The following is a 13,404-nucleotide window of genomic DNA, read 5'->3' as shown; positions in this document are numbered from 1 at the left end:
GACTCCGTTGGAACTCAGCTCCTCGCCTGCATGCCCGCCTCCAAAGTGTGACCTACTTTTAAAAAACCATTAGCACTCACGGGAAAACCGGATCCCAAATTTCGATAACCATTTTTCTTTGAAATACTATTCTATTGCATCACTGCTCAAAAGCTTGAAAGGTCAATGGCCACTTTCAGTTGAAGCAGGGGCTAAGGGGAAGTTGGGCGAGGAAGGGGGAGGAGGCGTGGGGGAGGCCGGCTCACAAACCTTGCCTGGTGTCCCCCCTGCTGGCCCTAGGAGGAAACGTAAACCAGCTTCCTGCCTTCCCGGACAGGCAGGAGTCAGGCAGGAATGATTCTCTCAATAATTTTCCTGCTTTTGAGTAAGTAACTATGCAAATGATAGGCAGGTGAGCCAGGAAGTAGGGGCGGGGGGCGAGGGGGGGGGCGGGGGAAGGGAGGTATTTCCAAGCTAACAAATGACTTTGTCAACAATAGAGTGGTGTGGATGGAATCGTGTTTTGTTTTTTAGAGTCTAACAAGTAGAGGGCAGAGCTAATTCAACCCTAGTTAAAACTGTATAAAGTGGCTGAATAATTTGGCCAAATCATTTACCATCTTTGGGCCCTCGGCCTTTTCTATAAAATGAAGGAACTGGACTCCAGTCCTGGCTCAGGGACTGGGATGAGTGAACAAATCAGATTCATGTAGAGTTTGTGTGTAGTCTGAGGCCCAGAGAACCTTTAAGAACCACTATATCTACTAGGGTTCACTATGTTCTAGGTTATTCCATTTGGCTTCTTATTCCTCTGCGGAGAATCCCAGACCAAGGATGTACCCACTGTTCTGCAGTTTAAACTAAAAGATTTTAAGGTTTTTACAAAGATAAATTTCTATTTAATTGCCAGTTGAAATGAATCTGCCAGCAACCTTCCTGCATGTACTTTCCTGTTGCCTCCTAGCACATGCTGTTCCCTCTTCCTGGGATGCCCTTCGCCAGAATGGGTGTGTGGCCAGCTCTCATCATTCAGCTCCCAGCTCAAAGTCACCTCCACAGACAGTCATTGTTCACGAAAATTACAGTAAGCACAATGCCAACTGCAGGGGCACCAAATTTTGTAGCAAAGAAAGATTTTCGGCTTTTGTTTCTGAACTGTTTCCCAGAGATCCCAGCATTTTGTTGGCTTTTTTAATCCCCAAGAAACACATATGGGAGGGCCTCTTAGGAAAATATTTATGGGATCGTGTTAAGTGAGAAAAAAGTAGAATGTGAAATTGTATCTATGCTATGGTTACAACATTATAACATTATGTATATGCCTGTGGGCAAAAACAGAAGGAAATGTAGAGAAATGAAAGCAGCTTTTTTTCGGGTGGCAGGATATGGGTAAAATTTTAAACTTGACTTTCTTTAATACTGTTCCAGTATTTTGGATACAGTCATTGTTTTCCAAAGTTGCATGTGAGTGTCTTCAGTGACTCTAAGAGGGTGGAGTGTAATTGGTAGAACTTATGACTCTAGTCCTGACGGACCTCTCTCCTGAACTCCCAGGCGGGTCACTCAGCACTGCCTTTCAGATGTCTAATGGGTACCCCCAGTTTAGCACGTCCCAAACCGAGACCCAATAATTTCTTTTTTTTTTAATTTTTTTTTAATGTTTATTTTTGAGACAGAGAGAGACACAGCATGAACGGGGGAGGGGCAGAGAGAGAGGGAGACACAGAATCGGAAGCAGGCTCCAGGCTCTGAGCCATCAGCCCAGAGCCCGATGCGGGGCTCGAACTCACGGACCGCGAGATCGTGACCTGAGCTGAAGTCAGACGCTCAACCGACTAAGCCACCCAGGCGCCCCCCCATAATTTCTTAAAACAACCCTGTTTGAGACAAAAACAAAAGCATTTCCTCCTTCATTTCTCCCCATCTCTGAGAAATGTCATTTCTAATCTTCCATTGCTCTGGCTAAAAGCCTTAAAATCATCCTTGACTGCTCTCTGTCAAACGCCCCACATCCCACTGTTGGCCAATCCTTTGACTCTGATTTCACAACAAACCCAGAAGTAAAGCCCTTGCCACATTTTCACCACACACCAGTCCAAGCCAGGCTTCCCAGTCTCTGCCTGGCCTACTGCTGCAGCCTCTACCTGGTACCTTTGTCCCTCCGACAGACTCTTCCTGCCAGAGCAACGACAGTGACCCTGTTTAAGGATCTGCTCCAGTCCAAATGGCTGCATCACACAAGAGTGAAAGACAAAATCCCAGTAGCTTCTCGGTTCTATTTATCTCCCTGATCTCATCCCCTCCTGCTCTGTCCCTTGATCATTCCGCTCAAGGCACATTGGACTCCTTGCTGTTTCCAACACCTACTGCCCTTACTCCTTCCTCAGCACCTTCTCCTCGACCCACCAGGCTCCTCCTTCAGATATCTGCGTGGTTTGTTCCCTTACTTCCACGGGCCTTTATTCAGTGCCACCGGCTCAGTGAGACCTTGCCTGACCACCGTATTCAGATTCAACCCACCTCCACACGCAGTTCTCTCTCTTTCCTGCTCTGGTTTTCTCCTTAACACTGATCACTATCTAACCTAGTTATATTTTATTTATTGGTCTGGTTTCCCGTATTTCTCCTTCACTAGAATGTAAGTTCCATGAGGCCATGTACTCGTATTTGCATTCTTCACAGCTACATCTCAGCACCTCCGATAGTCCCCCGCATGTAGCCGGCATTCCCCGTACGTGTTGAATGAGTCAGTGGATGGATGGGTGGTCCGTTAGCAGTGTGGCTTTAAGGTTAAACTTCCCAGGCATGAATCCTCACTCTGCCACCACTTGCTACATGAGTGATCTCTGGCAAATTATTTATCCTCTTACGGAGATAATACTGGAACTTACCTTAGAGAGCGGAGGGGAGAACTAAATGAGATCATCATATCTCATATCTATATCCCCGTATCTCTCTAACGCTGTATCTCATATCTGTTCTGTTCAGCGGGGCAGGTGCACGGCTGCGACGCTGAACTGTCATTCTACTTGACGGGGGAAGGGAGAAGTTTCTTCTGTGGCCTGCATTGAGGAATTGCCAAGGCCTGAAAATCTCTCTGTGCCAAAGTCAAACTGGATGCTCTTGATTTGCGATGCAGATGTTCTAATACTGGAGTTGACAAGTGTTCCACACCAAGTTGTTGTTGCTGTTGTTGTTGTTGTTGTTTTTGTTTTGCCTATTTGCAGACAGAGTGTCTTAATTTTTGTTTTAGGGGTAGGGGAGCGATAGGATGATCCATCATTGGCTTTTGTGTCTGGCGTGCCTAGGAGCAGAAGGTACTTTTAATTGGCCACCATCCCTTCCTTTCAGACTTTGCCATCTCACTGCCACCACTGTCACCATTACCGCCACCACCACCATCACATACACTCCACCTTCACAAACCCCTGTGATTCTGGAACCCACCTCTCTGGACAGCACGTGACCCAGGTTAGTTAACAGAAATGTCTCAGTTCCCCAGACACAGAGGTTTCTCCAGTGTCACAGTCCAAGCAGATTGTTTTTTTAGGATTTGATGTATGTGCTGCAAGAGGAGCGATCCCCCCTCCGGCCCCCGCCTCTGAGATGATGAGCAGTGATGACCATGTGAGCCAAATTTTCTACCACCTAGAAGGAGCCCTTCAAAGAAGGGAAGCAACAGAGAATGCAGAGCTCAGGCTAGAGCGGGAGGAAGAGGTCTCTGAGCGCTTGAATCCAGTTCGCCTGAGGCCACACCACCCTTGGGCTCAGATACAGGAGCCAACACGTTAATTTTTCCTCCTTAGTTTGACTTGGGTCCTGTAACTTGTCATCAAAGACACTCTCATGGGGTGTAGGGAGTTGGGTAGGAAAGACTCCATGGGAGGGAGTGGAATAGAGAATTGAAAAGATACAGGACAGAACTATCTTCTGTATGATGAGCATCTCTTACTTCTCCCCTGGTGCTACTCAATACCAATTCCCTTTTACAAGGTCCTGCTTACTCCACCCCATGATGGAGCCTACTCCTTGGTGTCCTGGCCGGCTTCAGCGCTCTGGGTCAGGGATTCCAGGGGGGAGAAGCTGGGCAGATGGCTTTCCCCTAGACTTCTGGGCCCCAGGAGCATGTGAGATGGACATGCCCTTGGTCTTTCTAGTCACAGAAGCTGAGGGGAGTCATATTCTAGGATAGTAGTTGTTAATTTAAAATCACAGAGCTCTCAGAAATTCTGGTAAAATCTATAGACTGGAGTTCACAAACCACCTGCCTGTGGGCCATATTTGATCCCTCGGAGTGTCACGGTTGGTGTGCCAAGATTCTCTCTAAAACCATGTGAATCAAATTAAAATTCTAGAAATTTCACCCCAAAGCGATCCAGAATTCTGCTTTCTCTTAACCAACCTGAAACTCTGTCAACACTGGATCTCATTCCCTCAAGGCAGAGATCAGCTGAAGCAGAGTGGTGGCTGCCTCTGTGGAAGGCACATTCACCACCAGTCCTCACCATCCCCCGGCCTCCCCAACTCTGAACATGACTTGCCATTTGTCATCACACCTGCAGTGTTTTTCTTACGGTGGTGAGATATTTCTCTGGACCCCAGTCTCTACCAGAAGCAGGGAAATAAAAGATCGAAAAGACCAGATATTTCCAGACCACTGGGAGAGAACTTCTTTCTCTATAAAAGTGAAACATATTCCTCTGTGAATAATAAGCAAACAAAGTGTGGCTAGATTCTCATACCTGACCTGTTTCATTCTTCTATGTTCCTACATGGCCCAGGCATGTGTGGACAGCCTCCATCTAAGATAGTCTCTGCAGAAATATCTTCTGGAAGCACAGATTTGGGGGATCAGTTGACAACCTGAAGCCCAACTATGAATCCTGAGGGGTCTCTTGACCAGAGGCAAGAACCCTGTCCTGAGGTGGAGAACCTCCAAGGAAGTGCTTCTCTAGAGATAAGAGTACTAGAGATAAAAGCCATCTCCCCAGCTTCTCCCTCCTGGAATCCCTGACCCAGAGCACTGAAGCCGGCCAGGACACCAAGGAGTAGGCTCCATCATGGGGTGGAGCAAGCAGGACCTTGTAAAAGGGAATTGGTATTGCACAGCACCAGGGGAGAAGTAAGAGATGCTCATCATACAGAAGATAGTTCTGTATGGGTCTTTCTGTATTGAATTGGTTGTATAGTCAGAGGATCACCAATCATAAGACTTTGGTGCTAGAAAGGACATCGTTTCACTGGTGCAGAATAATTTTCCTTGTTCTCTTTCTTCTCCCTCACGATGTTCTAATCCTCTTGCCTCATTTCTCAAACACACAAGCCTGGCTCAAGGCCTTTGCACTTGCTCTTTGCCCCATATTCTCATGGCATCACTCCCTCACTTTGTTCGGGTCTTTGCTCAGAGAGGCCTCCCGTTTCTTATCAATGACCATTTCTTTCTCCTGCTTTATTTTTCATCTCAGCAGCTACTACTACCTGACATTATAATGGCTTTTATTTGTCATTTGTTTGATGTCTCTCTCTCATTGAAACATAAGCAGAGATTTTGTATGTTATAATCACTACTCTATCCCCAATGCCTAAAGAAGCTCCTGGCCCATAGTAGATACCCAGTATAAAGTTAATGAATGAATGAATGAATGAATGAACGAATGAATTGAACGCATCCACAAGTAAGGAAACATGCTTTTACCACTTTTTTGCCCTGGATCCCTTGACTTTTCATCTTCCCCAGATGCTCACCTTAATCTATGGCTTAGCCTTCCGACTCTGGTCTGTTACCAAGAAGAAATTGGCTGTTTTAGAATTTCTTCTTAATCTCTGGAGCCTGACCTCACAACTATGGTACCTAGTAGACAGCATGTGAGAGACTCACCCACCCAATAAATGTTCATGAGTATTTAAATGCTCTAGGCCTTGTAGACAAATATAATCCAGCCTACTCTTAAGAGGGTCTCAGTTAAGTGAGAGGACATCACTGATGATGCTAACAAAGGGTTAAAAGTAATAGAGAAATGCAGACTGGTTTTGCAAACAGCTGGGGAGCACCCCTACAACCACCTTGGGAAGTCCAGAAAGGCTTCACGGGAGAGGGGACCTTGATCAAGCCCCTTAACTTCTCGGGATTCGTGTTTTCTCAAAACAAAAAAAACTTTGGATTTGATGAGCAGTTGTGTTTCCTTCTCATTCAAATCACCTTCCAAGCCCCACTCCACAACCTCCCAAAGAGCAACTGATGATGTTTTTATACATAAGCCTGGGCAGCTTCTAGGTATGTTTGATTTTCCAGAGAAGTTCACAAAGGTCAAGGCCTGTTGTGATGATGTGGTAAGCAGAGCAGTCAGAAGAAATACCTATTAGTAAATAACAAACAGCACTCCTGGCTTACTCATGGAATTCTGAGAAGCAGCAGTACCCAGTGAACCAGGCTAGAGATTGGCAGTCATGGGTGAGACTAACTTTAACCTAAGGCATGTGGCAAGGCTACAAAAGGCAAGCTCTGAATAACACAATTGCCACCTCCTTGAGCCATGGGACAACCTCCATACGCATTCCACATTGGAAGGCACGCTGGTCACATATACAGGCCTTTTCTGCTAATGTAGCATGTTAAAATTATAATGGTCGTGCCCTGACCTAATGGAAAGCAATATAATATCACCAGTTTGCCTGTATATAATGGCTTAAATCTCTCTTCACCAATGCATTATAACATATACCTGATCTTATTCATATAACACGTTGACAATAGTAGGAAAAAATGCCTAGTTTATGTGTAAATAAATTAAGCCCAAGTCGATTAAGTAGGTTATTCTGTACTTGTAAACAAATTGTCCTTGGGAAAACAGTATAGAGTTTAATATGAACAACGAAAACATTTTTTAAGTGGAAAAGTAGCTTGGAGGGTAAGTTGCTCTTTTTTTTCTTTTTTAATTTTAGAGAGAGAAACAGAACACGATCAGGGGAGAAGGGCAGAGAGAGAAAGAGAAAGAGAGAATATCAAGCAGGCTCTACACCCAGCACAGAACCTGAAGCGGGGCTCAATCCCACAACCCTGGGATCATGACCTGAGCTGAAATCAAGAGTTGGCTGCTCAACTAACTGAGTCACCCAGGGGCCTCGGGTAAGTTGCTTTTTAAATAGGTCATTCAAGTCACTAAAAGTACCTATCCCAACAAATGTGGCTGTAATATTTTCAAATGTTATTTACAACATTTGAACAAAAGCAAAGGATAGAAGTTGAAGGGAAAGTTTAGGTTCCTTTGTTTTGTTTTAAAATATTCCCAATCAAGAAATTGTTACATTTCAGTATGTGCCAACACTTCTAAAATAAACATAAAAGGAAAGTCATATTTCTTATAAAATACATTGAAAAAAATCTATTTAGAAATAACTCTGTGGACATCATGCTGGTAAGTCCTGCCATTTTTCCCTTTGGCTTTTCCAGTGTTGCAGAGATTTTATTTCAAGTTCTCCCCTTTTTCCCCCCCTCCCTCTTTTATTCCTTCCCTCTTTTATTTTTTTAAATGTTTATTTATTTATTTCAAGGGAGAAAGAGAGGGCATGCACAGGAGGAGCAGAGAGAGGAGAGAGAGAGAGTCCCAAGCAGACTCCATGCTCTCAGTGCAGAGCCCGATGCGGGGCTTGAATTCATGACCTGAACTGAAATCAAGAGTTGGGCGCTTAACCCACTGAGCCACCTAGGCGCCCCACCCTTCCCATTTTTAACACCAATACTTAAAAGAGACAAATTTGCCTGGCAAAGTCATCAGGCAAATCCTTATCTTTCACCACGTAGAATTTTTAGTCCAAAGTCTATCATGCCTTCTGTTTGCCGCTATCACCTAGTTTCCCCCCCAACCCCACCACATGCTCATTGTCTACCAGATTAATTATATTGTAATCTGTTGATTGCAGCCATTAAATGGACAAAAATAAAAATGGCATAATAAAGATAGCATAGTAAATAATGATGGTATGAATAAACAAATATCACTAATAGCAACTGGGAAATCAGAAAACAGTTATAATATGACAACGTCTCACATAAAGATGACCACTACCAAAGAATAAAACACCAAACACCAAACCCTACCCAAAAGAAATGGGTAATCTGTATAGCCCTATTGTTATAAAGAAATACATTCCAGATTCAGAAAGCTTCACTGGTTAATTTTACCAAACACTTAAGAAATAACACCTATACTTTATTAAATTTTCCCCCCAAAATAAAAGCGGGAATATTTCACAACTCATTCTAGGAGGCCAGAATGTTCTAGATATAAAACAAAACAAAACAAAACAAAACAAAAAAACAGATAATACAGAAAAGAAAACTATAGACCAATATTTCTCAAAAGCACAATCACAAAATAATGGCAAATTGAATCCAGAAATACATAAAGAGGATGATATATGAATGACCCACTTGGATATATTCCAGGAAGGTGAGGTTGGTTCAACATTCACAGTCAGTCGGTAACTCACAATCTCAACAGAAAATCATGTCTTAATACATGTAAAAAAATCATTTATAAAATTCAACATTCATCCATCATAAAAAAAATTTCAGCAAACTAGGAATAGAAGGGAACTTCCTCCATCTGACAAACCTTACCTACAAAACAACAACAACAACAACAACAACAACAACTACCACAGCCAACATCATTGTAATGGTGAAAGATTGAAGGCTCCCCCCCTAAGATTGGGAAGAAAGCAAGAATGTCCATTTTTACAACTTCTTTTCACCATTGTATTGGAGGTACTGGCCTGTGCTTTAAGACAAAAAAAATAAATAAAAGTATATAGATCGTAAAGGAAGAAATAAAAATGTCTTTAGTTACAAACAGCATAATCTCTACATAGAAAATTGTAAGGAATCAAAAACAAAAACAGTTACACTACAACAAATATGTGAGTTTAGCTAGGTTTCGGGATACAAGATCAATACAAAAAATAAGTTTTACTAATTACCAGTAACAAACTATTGGAAATTGAAAATGTTAGTAATACCACCTACAATAGATTTAAAAACATGAAATATTAATAAAGTTAATCAAATATGTGCAAGAGCTGTACATGTAAGAGAAAATTTTTGAGTGCTGAGAAAAGTTAAGGAAAATTAAATGAAGAGACAGACCATGCTCATGGATGGGAAGGTCAATATTGTTAAACAAAATCTCAACAGCCTTTCTCCTTGTGTTGTAAAAATCAACAAACTGATTCTAAAATGTATTTGGAACACATGCGCAACCGTTTCCCCCAAACATGGAGCCTTGTAGTCCCGGTCTCACCTGATGAGGATGAGGGAGTGGTGGGTTCAGTTTGGGCTATTGGCTGTGCCCTTGCTCGCAGCCTGTCTGCATATCCCACCCCTCCCCCATCCCCAACCCCCACCCCCAGCTTTCTCCTGCTCTTTACTCCTGGAAGTTGTCAGGCAAATTTTTCACCTACAAGGGATTGCACATCTTCTACCAAGACTCTTCTGGTGTGGTTGGAAGTCCTGAGATAGTTGTGCTTTTACATGGCCTTCTAACATTCCAGCTATGATTAGTAGAGGATTTGGGAAACCCTAAGGTTTCATCAAGTGATTGCCCTTGATTTCGTGGGCTTTGGCTTCAGTAACAAATTGAGACCACATTACTATTCCATGTTTGAGCAGGCCAGCATTGTGGAGGCACTTTTGTGGTACCTGGGGTTCCAGAACCACAGGATCAACCTTTTGTCTCATGATTATGGAGATATCGTTGCTCAGGAGCTGCTTTGTAGGTTCAGGCAGAATCGATCTGGTAGGCTTACCATAAGGAGTCTCTATCTGTCAAATGGAAGGTATATTCCCTGAGACTTACTGTCCTCTCCTTCTCCAAAAGTTTCTCAAAGATGGAGGCATGCTGTCACCCATCCTCACACGATTGATGAACTTCTTTGTATTCTCTTGAGGTCTCATCCCAGTCTTTAGGCTGTACACCCGCCTCTCTAAGAGTGAGCCATGGGACATGTGGGCAGGGATCTGCAACAATGATGGAAGCTTAGTTATCGACAGTCTTTTACAGTACATCAACCTGAGGAAGACGTTTAGAAGATGCTGGATGGGAGCTCTGGCTTCTCTAACTGTCCCCATTCATTTTATCTATGGACCGTTGGATCCCTATCCAGAGTTTTTGGAGCTGTACAGGAAAACACCACAGTGTCGATTCTGGATGACCACGTTAGCCACTATCCACAGCTAGAGGATCCCCTGGGCTTCCTGACTGCCTGTATGGGCTTCCTCAACTCCTTCTGAGCTGCAAAGAGTAGATTCCCTGTATTATCTCCCCTACTCCCTTACCTGCTGTGTATTCCACTTAGAAAGAAATGCCCAAAAGAAGTCTTGGCCACCAAACACTCTCACAAAAGTCCACCTGACTCACTGGTGATCAGCATATAGTAAAAAACCCACAGAAGCTCCAGCTAAGGATGGCCCTAACAGTCCACCTCCCGTTCTTCTAACATCTGAGCAAATGTATGCACTTGCCTTTGCCTTTGCACTGTTAGGAAGTTCTGATGAGCACTACTGCGCACAGAGACAGAAAGATAGGGAGACATTCTTAAAAGTCTTAACACTGCTGTGGACTTTTCTGAAATATTTAAAAATGTTAATTTCTGGCCCATTCTCGGTTGGAATCCTATGGTAAAGAATGAGGAGAGGGTGTCTCCTTACACGTCCTCGAATGGCTTTAAGGGCACATCCTTTTGTAACTTCTCTAAGCAACACAGCTTAGTGAGAGTAAGTCTCCCTTGTCATAACTTTGTATTTCGTTCCACCAGGTGCTTTTAATTATAGGCATTTTGTTGACATAGATTTTGGTTTGAATATGTATACTTTATTCTTTTAATGTTTATTTTTTTTGAGAGAGAGAGAGAGAAATCACAAGCAGGGGAGACGCAGAGAGAGAGAGAGAGAGAGAGAGAGAGAGAGAGAGAGAGAGAGAGAATCTGAAACAGGCTCCAGGCTCTGAGCTGTCAGCAGAGCCTGACCCAGGGCTTGAACTCACAAGCTGTGAGATCATGACATGAGCTGAAATCAGACGCTTAACCACTTAACCAACTGAGCCACCAGGCACTCCTAAATATGCTTTAAGACTATGATTTACCTGCACATATTATATATATTTTATAAGGATACTAAACCAGCGATGCTTTGGCAGAGTAGTGAACCTTATTCAACAGGTTTATTTTCTGAATAAACTGAATCGAATCCAAACTATTTACAGAATTTCCTAAAATCACAGGATGTTAAGGACCAGTAGCATCCGTGCCAGAGATTTACTGTTATTAACTAATTCTGACAGCAAATAACAGTCTGCCTCTTCATACTTCAGTGCTTAGAAGCACATCCCTCCTTCTAGAGGGAAGGGGATCGTTGTACTGTCCAAGTTTACTGTGCTAAATGTACACGGATTCCTTTTATGATGATTGCTTAACTTCTCTTTGGTTGTCCCAGAGAGGCTGCCTCTTGTAGCTCAGTAATTCCTGTTCTTTACAGACAGGAAAGTTCCAGAAACTTTAAGAATAAATTCTGAAAGGCCTATGAGCAAATGGTGCTGAATACTTTTTTCCTAAGCCACAGCTTCATTGTCTTAGTCAAAACAGGATGATGGAGTGATTATTTTAAATTCTTTTTTTTTTTATTAGCACTTCAAGTATAATAACTGACACTGGAATAAGTGTTTATTTTTTATTAATAAAAATGAATTTTGACAAAAAATAAAGAAATAAAATGTATTTGGAAATGCAAAGGACCTAGAAATTATTCTAGATTATTCTAGAAAAAGAATAACAAAGTTGGAGGAGTCACGTTATCTGATTTGAATTTTTATTCTAAAGCTATAGTAATCAAGACAGAGTAATACTGGTCTAAAGACAAAAATACAGATCAAGGGAACAGACTAGAGAGTCCAGAAATAGATCCACCAAAATGTAGTCAGCTGATTTTAGACAAAACTGCCCAGGTAATTCAATGAAGAAAGGATAGTTTTTCAACAAATGGTGCTGAAACAATTGGACGTCCATACACCAAAAAACCGAATCTTGACCCTTACTTCATACCACACACAAACATTAACTTTAAATCAAATATAAGAGACAAAACTATAAAACTTCTGAGAAAACAAAGGAGAAAATCTTGTTACCTTGGGTCAGGCAAAGGTTTCCTTTTTTTTTTTTTTTAGAATAATTTATTTATTTTTTAATTTACATCCAAGTTAGTTGGCATATAGTGCAACAATGATTTCAGGAGTAGATTCCTTAATGTCCCTTACCCATTTAACCCATCCCCCTTCCCACAACCCCTCCAGCAACCCTCTGTTCTCCATATTTAAGAGTCTCTTATGTTTTGTCCCCCTCCCTGTTTTTATATTATTTTTGCTTCCCTTCCCTTATGTTCATCTGTTCTGTGTCTTAAAGTTCTCATATGAGTGAAGTCATATGATTTTTGTCTTTCTCTGACTAATTTTGCTTAGCATAATACCCTCTAGTTCCATCCACATAGTTAGTTGCAAATGGCAAGATTTCATTCATTTTGATTGCCAAATAATACTCCAGTGTGTGTGTGTGTGTGTGTGTGTGTGTGTGTGTGTGTGTGTGTGTATACCACATTTTCTTTATCCATTCATCCATTGATGGACATTTGGGCTCTCTCCATCCTTTGGTTATTGTTGATAGTGCTGCTGGGTCAGGCGAAGGTTTCTTACACAGGACACACACATCACAAACCATAAGAAAATATTGATACATTGGACTTGACATCAAAATGAAAACTTTCTGCTCTTCGAAAGATAATGTTATGTGAATATATCTCAATAAAGCTGTTACAAAAAAAAAAGATAATGTTGACAAAAATCTTAAAAGCCACAGACTTGGAAAATTATTAGAAAATTCTATATCTGATAAGGAACTTGTATCTAGAATACTTATAAAAAACCTTCACAGCTTGGTTAGAATATAAAAGTCCAACTAAAAAGTCGCCAAAATATTTAAACAGACACTTTTCATCACAGAGTGTATATAAATGACCAATCAATTCATTAAAAGATGCTAATTTGAATTTAGAGAAATCTAAGTGAAAACATGATAAAATACCACTGCACACCCACTAGCAGGCCGAAAATTTTAAAGATTGGCATTATCAAACTCGGGCAGGCATATGAAGCAACTGCAACTCTCACATTGCTGGTGAGAACGGAACATGGGAAAACCACTTGAAAACAGTTTAGTGGTGGGGTGCCTGGGTGGCTCTGTCAGTTAAGCATCTGCCTCTTGATTTCAGCTCAGGTCATGATCTCAGCTCAGGTCATGATCTCATGGTTCATGAGATCGAGCCCCGAGTGGGGCTCTGCGCTGGCAGCATGGAGCCTGCTTGGGATTCTCTCTCTCTCTCTC

At 42.1% G+C, this 13,404-nt stretch overlaps 1 long non-coding RNA gene and 1 pseudogene across 1 annotated transcript; both read left to right on the top strand.

Moving 5' to 3' along the window:
• Nucleotides 1-98: 98 nt before the first annotated feature.
• LOC132693955 (uncharacterized) lies at nucleotides 99-3,528 on the top strand. The gene is made up of 3 exons (XR_009617068.3): nucleotides 99-364; nucleotides 944-1,063; nucleotides 2,968-3,528. It is a non-coding gene; the product is annotated as an uncharacterized LOC132693955 (long non-coding RNA).
• Nucleotides 3,529-9,005: 5,477 nt separating this feature from the next.
• Nucleotides 9,006-10,287, top strand: LOC132693951 (mesoderm-specific transcript homolog protein pseudogene; annotated as a pseudogene).
• The last annotated feature ends 3,117 nt before the right edge of the window (nucleotides 10,288-13,404 follow it).

Source organism: Panthera onca, chromosome B4, assembly GCF_046562875.1.
Source record: "Panthera onca isolate mPanOnc1 chromosome B4, mPanOnc1 haplotype 2, whole genome shotgun sequence".
In the NCBI taxonomy this organism is placed as follows: domain Eukaryota; kingdom Metazoa; phylum Chordata; class Mammalia; order Carnivora; family Felidae; genus Panthera; species Panthera onca.
This window is presented reverse-complemented; position numbering and strand designations above follow the sequence as displayed.